This window comes from Microcaecilia unicolor, chromosome 1 (genome assembly GCF_901765095.1).
Source record: "Microcaecilia unicolor chromosome 1, aMicUni1.1, whole genome shotgun sequence".
Classification (NCBI taxonomy): domain Eukaryota; kingdom Metazoa; phylum Chordata; class Amphibia; order Gymnophiona; family Siphonopidae; genus Microcaecilia; species Microcaecilia unicolor.
Window position 1 is genome coordinate 205,104,660 of NC_044031.1, and position 6,575 is coordinate 205,111,234.

Consider the following 6,575-nt stretch of genomic DNA (forward strand, 5'->3'; position numbering starts at 1 on the left):
GTCTCAGGGAGCGTGATGAATTTTAGAATAACGCAGAGGATTCTACTAAGAAAGCTTTTAGTGAACATTCTCACAGCATCACATGTATGGATAACAAGGGAGTCTAAGTGCATGTTTGCATACAGAGTAATTATAAGCATTCCTCAATGTGAAAGAAAGAGCAGTTACAAGAGTATTATTTAAAAGCTTCTACTGTGTCACCTCAAGTGACAAATATTTCTGCAGAACTACTGTACAGTATGAAAACCCTAGACACAGCTCTATCTCTAGCAGAGCAAATAAAAGTTTGTTAAAGTAAATTGCATTACTTGAAAGTATGTGTAGTGTCAGTTTGAAGGGAAATCTAGACTGTTAAAATAAAAAGCCTTTCTACTGGAGAGTTAAGACAGGTCTAGTGCAATCAAAGAAACACACTCTTATCAAAGCTAAGAAGTGTATAGCTTGGAATATATTACAGTGGGAATTAAATGAGAGATTGGTTTGCTTGAATAACTGAGAATTAGAACTTGCATTCAAGGCCATAAGAAAAGATTTCTACAATGCTATGACAGTGTGGAGCCAGCTTTCCTCCAAAGAGAATACAACCTGCATAATCAGTTAGCTAAAGTCATGTGTTTTGCACAGTGGAGAAGCTGTGCACTGCCCCCAGCTCAGCAAAAAGTTACAATTAGATACCCTCTGCGAGCTATTTAGAAGAGCATTGCCATACAGGGACATCCAGCTTCCTGCAGTGTTCATAAGCAAAGGTATCTATTGAGCACAAACCCCACCTCACAACACATTGACTGCAAGGTACAGGGGAAAGGAAAGATTTCCACATAAGGGCATGCTTCCAAGCCACGGTGCTTGTGCAGCAGAGGAAAAGCCGAGAGCTGATTGCCCGCTCCAGCAGTCCCATTAAGCAACATTTTGGAACAATGAAAATGACTGCAAAGGTCTAAAGGGGAAAAAGGCCAAAAAAGGGGGTTATTTTGCTGCTGAAACAATGGCAGATTCTGAAGTTTATTGAATCAAAGCAGTAATTGACCAGGCTGGCACAGAGAATATAGTACAAGCCAGCAGCAGCAGTAAAAATGGCTCAAGGTCTCAAAGACTACATAAACTTAGAGAAAAGCCAGAGAGATATATGAAACTAATTATGTCTCTCTTTTGGAAAAACTCAAAGTGGAGAAAAAAAATGAATGAGGTTTCAAAGAGGAGCAGGGCTGAGGGCCTAACTACTGACGGGTTGCAAGCAGCCTAAAAATAATATCAACAGAAATCAGAAGAATACTGTCAATTTCTAAGTAGGCAAAATACATCATACAGTCAGGCCCACAGACAGAGATAACAGACCACAGATGTGACATGCCAGGCTATAGTAGCAAAAGCATTGAAAGACTTAGAATCTCATACAGACCAAGCAGTGGAAAATCAGTTACTACACTCTGGAAATTCTAAGCACAGTTCTAGCAATTCTAGAGGTTTCAGGTTTCTAAAGTCACACAGGGCAAGCTATTCCAGAAGGTCCACTACAGGCTCTCTTGCTCTTAAATTGCAAATGGATGCCGTGGCTGCCAAATCAAAGGTTCTTTATAGCAAACAAGAAGCAGCTATTGAACTTGAGAAACGTAATATAGAGGAAGTGGCTGTCACTACGGAATGCAAGAAGGCAGAGTTAGACAATCTTGAAGCTGCTCCAGTAAGACAAAGAAGCAACTGTCCTTGAGGCCTAAGTAAAAGCACTTGAAGAAGCAACAAGGCTGGATGGCAGGGAGAGTCAGCTTACCTACATCATCACCGAAGATTCTGTCCAGTGAACAGCAGAATAGGTGAAGGGTCATACCCTGGCTCTCAAAAGTGCACAGTCACAGTGACTCAGAGTCATCAGATTCTGAGCAAGCATGTTCCCATCCACACCAGTCTCTCGCTTGCCCGAAAGAAGCAAGCCTAAGATTAAAGCACACCATGGAGGTGAACAACTACCAGTGATCCACATGCTTATACACATACATATGCCCTAGTGCTGACTGTTGCTCCAGAAAAGCACACCAAGGGAATTGATTCATTTCAACCAGAGACTCAGGCACTACCAGAAATGGGCTCAGGCAAAAACTGAGCAGTAATGCCCAGCAAAACACCCTGTGATTAAGCAAGAGCTACCTAACCAGCCACACTTTACATCTGACTTCAATCAAACCCCAGCACACACCAGAAACAGGTATCTGCTGCCAATGCGCTAGAAACTTCAGAGAGAAGATCTAGCACCATACATGGCTTGCAAAAAGATGGTGAATATGGGACTTTACCAGTTCAATTACTGCCCAGATGCCACATAAGAGATAAACCTGATAAAATGGTTGGGAACCAAGTCAGCTAATTGTGTAAAGAGATTACCAGAAGATAAAACAAAGAGGCAGATCTTGTAAAAATAACACAATCTTTATTAGTAGATTAAAAAGCTCCCAGATATTCAACATAAAATGCCTGACATGGCCATGTTTCGCCAGTATATAAATGGCTGCATCAGGGGCAGTGGGACACTACAAATGAAAATAAAATCTTTCAGTATCTAAAAACAATGTTCTAAAAGAGCATGATAAATAAACTAAAAATACTAAAAGAACATACAGATTAACTCCAAGTACTTAGTTGATAAAACATACCCTTAAAACATTGTTAGAAAAATAAGCAAGCTTTAAGAACAAAAGGAACATACAGAGGAACCCCAAGCTAAAAACACCAACTCTCTCAGTAACTAAGTGATAAAATATACCACTTAAAAGCATAATTTAAATATAAAGATAAGACTTAAAAACCCAAGAGAGACTCTTAACAGCAGCATCATGTAAAAATACTAGATGTCCAGGTACTAAAACCATGTGCAATGGTGAAACAGTAACACAGAGGGGCTTACCTAGCTGATTTTTAAAAAACTTTCAAAAATGTTCATGCTAGTATGGCTGTAAAAACATTGAAGGTTCTAAAACAGAAATACCACAGATGATAAAAGTTGTATACCAAGGTTAATCCATTAAAGCCATGATCCTCAATGTACTTACAAATTCTGGGAACAGTCTCTCAAACAAACGCTGTGATTGCAGTGAAAGTAAACTTGCTGTATCAACCAAGCTTATATGTATGCTGGAGGTCATGCATACAAAATTAATATCGAAGAAACACTTAACAGTTCAAAAAGAGCCACCCTTAAACACTGGTGCCTGAGATACAGATTCACTAAAAACTAGAGAGTGCCCTTAAACCAAAAATAGCCACTGTTTGCATCCGTGGAAAGTCGCTAAAATGATTAAAAATAAAAAACACAAAATAAATATCCTGAGATGTTCTAGGATCCATAACAAAACAACAAAAAAAATCGCTGCAAAAAAAAAAAAAAAAAACTCCTTAAAACATTTTAGAAACCAAATAAATAAATAAAAAGGTAAAAATTCTGGTGGAAGGCATAGAGAGCTAGAATATGTAAGCCAATGATATCAATGCATTCCAACCGCGGATGAAACCTCAGTGTTACAGATTCTTAAAAACTCATGTAGAACATCTTAAAAGCTTCTATAAAGGTGTAAAAACTACTGGAACTGAATCAGAACTAAATATGGATTCTACCAACCCATAAAATAAAAAATGTGACAAAAAATAGCGACTGAAAAACAGGGTAAGCCACCTCCTACAATCGTATTAAAACTGGCAATTCATTTAAAATGTGTGAAACATCTCAACATTGGAGAAAACCAACAGAATTGTAGTTTAAAAAGTCCACAACTGTAAACGCAGTGGTGCAGTATAAGCAATTCCAAACAGAGTCCATCAAAATTCACAGAAAAATAGTAAAATCAAGTTCTTGGTTGAGTCCATGTGGATTTACTGTGTTGAACTTAAATATAAACTTTTGTTCAGTCTATAATAAAAGCTTGTCTAAATCACCTCCTCTCCACGAGGGGCAAGGCATGCATAGTGCAAAAAAGTGAAAGTCTTGAAATATGTGGTTCTTTTCTATACAGTGCTGCACTAGTGGCTTCTCTAATACTTTCTTTGAATTGCACTTTTATGTTCAGCAATCCTCTTATTCAATGGTCTTATGGTCTTTCCAATATATAGTAGTCCACATGGGCACTGTGCAATGTAAATAACACCTGAACTTTTGCAGTTGGTGAAACCTCTTAGTTCAAACTTCTCACCAGTCTTAGGATGAACAAATGTCTTAATATTAAATGTTATTATCGGGGGGGGGGTGAGATACCCTCACTTGCCAATATGCACAATTTAATATTTGGGGTTCTCTTAATGAGGATTAGGCACAATGATAGTTAATGGAGGAAAAGCCTTGATAAGCTCCTAGACTATTAAGATTGATGAAGAAGTCCTGCTCCTTGAAGACATCGGCAAAAACCTCCGTTTAGATATTCTAACAGAATCTTAATTGAGATCTTAGCTCTATAGAAGTTAAGCTTAAAATGGTTAATATTAATGTTTACATTGCACACAATGAGCCACATTTGTAATGCCCCACAGGTCTCTGTCTTCTTGAATTGGTGTATTATGGGAGTGCTGAGTGAACCAAGATGTCTTTTAAAATTCTTTCCTTTTTTATGGGCAATCATGATGTCCCTATTCTGAAAATGCTCTATTCCTTGGATGATATGCCAATGTTTTTGTAGAATACTGATAATGCCTTTTGAGAGATATGTGAATGGTAGTTCACACACCACTTTGCGGTTTTGTTCTTTCTTTCTAGGTTGTAGTAGCAAGTCTCTGTTAGTAGTTGCAGCTCTATTGTATCCTTTTGCTATGGCTTCAGAAATCTTCTTGTCATCTATCCAAAAAAAGGTGTCTTTAGAGCATAGTCGTTTGCACTGAAGGAACTGGCTGTATGAGAATTCATCGTAAAGGTACGGTTGTGACTACTACTAAAATCCAGTTACTCATTAACATCTGTTAGTTTCCTGTATAGATCACTATGAAATGTTCCATCTTCATATATGATATGGATGTCCAGGAATGGAATACATTTCTTGATAAAAGACATCTGAAATTTGATATTTCTATTAAAATCATTCAATGCTGTATAAAATGTTTGGAGTTCCTCTTCTGTTCCTTTCTAGATCATGATGATGTCATCAATGTAATGTCTCCAGATGCTATGAGTTTCTTGTTGGGAGGATTGGATGGACCGTACAGGTCTTTAACTGCCATCATCTATGTTACCTACTGTATCTGAACTTACTTTGAACTACAAATGAAAAATGCATGGCTGAATCCAAATCTCTTCCCCTTCCCTAAATGATCGCATGCATGGATCTTTGTGTTCCTTTCTCAGATGGGTTCTTGATTGGCCGGTCATCCATGTACTCCCAGTCTGCATATATGTACAGCTATCATAGCAAGACATTTTATAAATACCTGTGGAGCTGCCAAAGGGCAGGATATGATACTGGTAGAGAAACACCACTATTACAGACCTGAGAAAAATTCATCCAGAACTGAGTGGGCAGGTGCCTCCCATTCAGGGGAAAAAAAAAATCAAGTCTGTATGCTACGAAAGCTGAAGTACTTCTCTCATAGAAAAGTACTGGGCTTTTTTGGGGACGCTTATTTTTATGGAATCCTTTGTTCGTCTGGCCTATTTTTGAAACTCATTCTTTACTGATTTTTCCCATGTCAAGTTACCCAATCCCAGTAACTTTTCAGTTTATTTTGCCCCCAGACAGACTAACTATATAATTATTTCCAAATTTAGTTGTGTTGAATAGAATAGAATAGGTCAAACGAGCATGAAAAATGCCTGAAAATTCGGATTTCAAAGTTAGCATGAACCCATACCAGATAAGGTTAGCATACAGACCATGGCTCATGGAATACTTTCCAACCCCTCCGAGTGCCTTGCTCTATTGGGGGATGGGGGAGTAAAGATGTAGTTTAGGAGGTGGTGGGGTAATACTAGGGAGGGTTGAGAAGTTATAGAGGAGTGGATAGGTTTGAGGGCTGGGGGCAGCTGGCGAATAGGGAGCACAGAGAATGAGGTGAGGCAGTTTGAAAGGAGGCATTCCTTAACTGTTGTGTTTCACTGTATGTAGGTAAGTTAGTATACTTCAGAAGTTGGAACTGTTTCTGCCATAGAAATGCACTGGGACATTTTTTGTGTGGCTGAGGGGACTTATTTCTCTGGACCATCCAACTCCGATGTGGCCCATTTTCAAACATGCCAGATTTCATACCATTCCAATATATTTTTGGAGGGTCAATTTCCCCCCCCCCCTTTTTTTTTTTTAAATATATTTCCCATGTCTGTTGGTTTGACAAAACTAAACAAGAAAAGAGCTGAGATAATATCCCTTGCTCAAGACTTAGTAGTAGTAATCCTACAAATGCTTGCATGCATGCCAGCACATTCTTGACCAGTGGTTATCAAGTCAGCCATTGGATTTTCAGGATGTCTACTAGAGAGAGATCTGCATATAGTGAAGGCAGAGCAAGAAACTCTCTCAAGGTATATTTGTGGATATCCTAAAACAAACTGGTTCAGTACTGAGGCCTGGGTTGAGAACCATAGACTGTTCAATATCCATTCATCTATAATG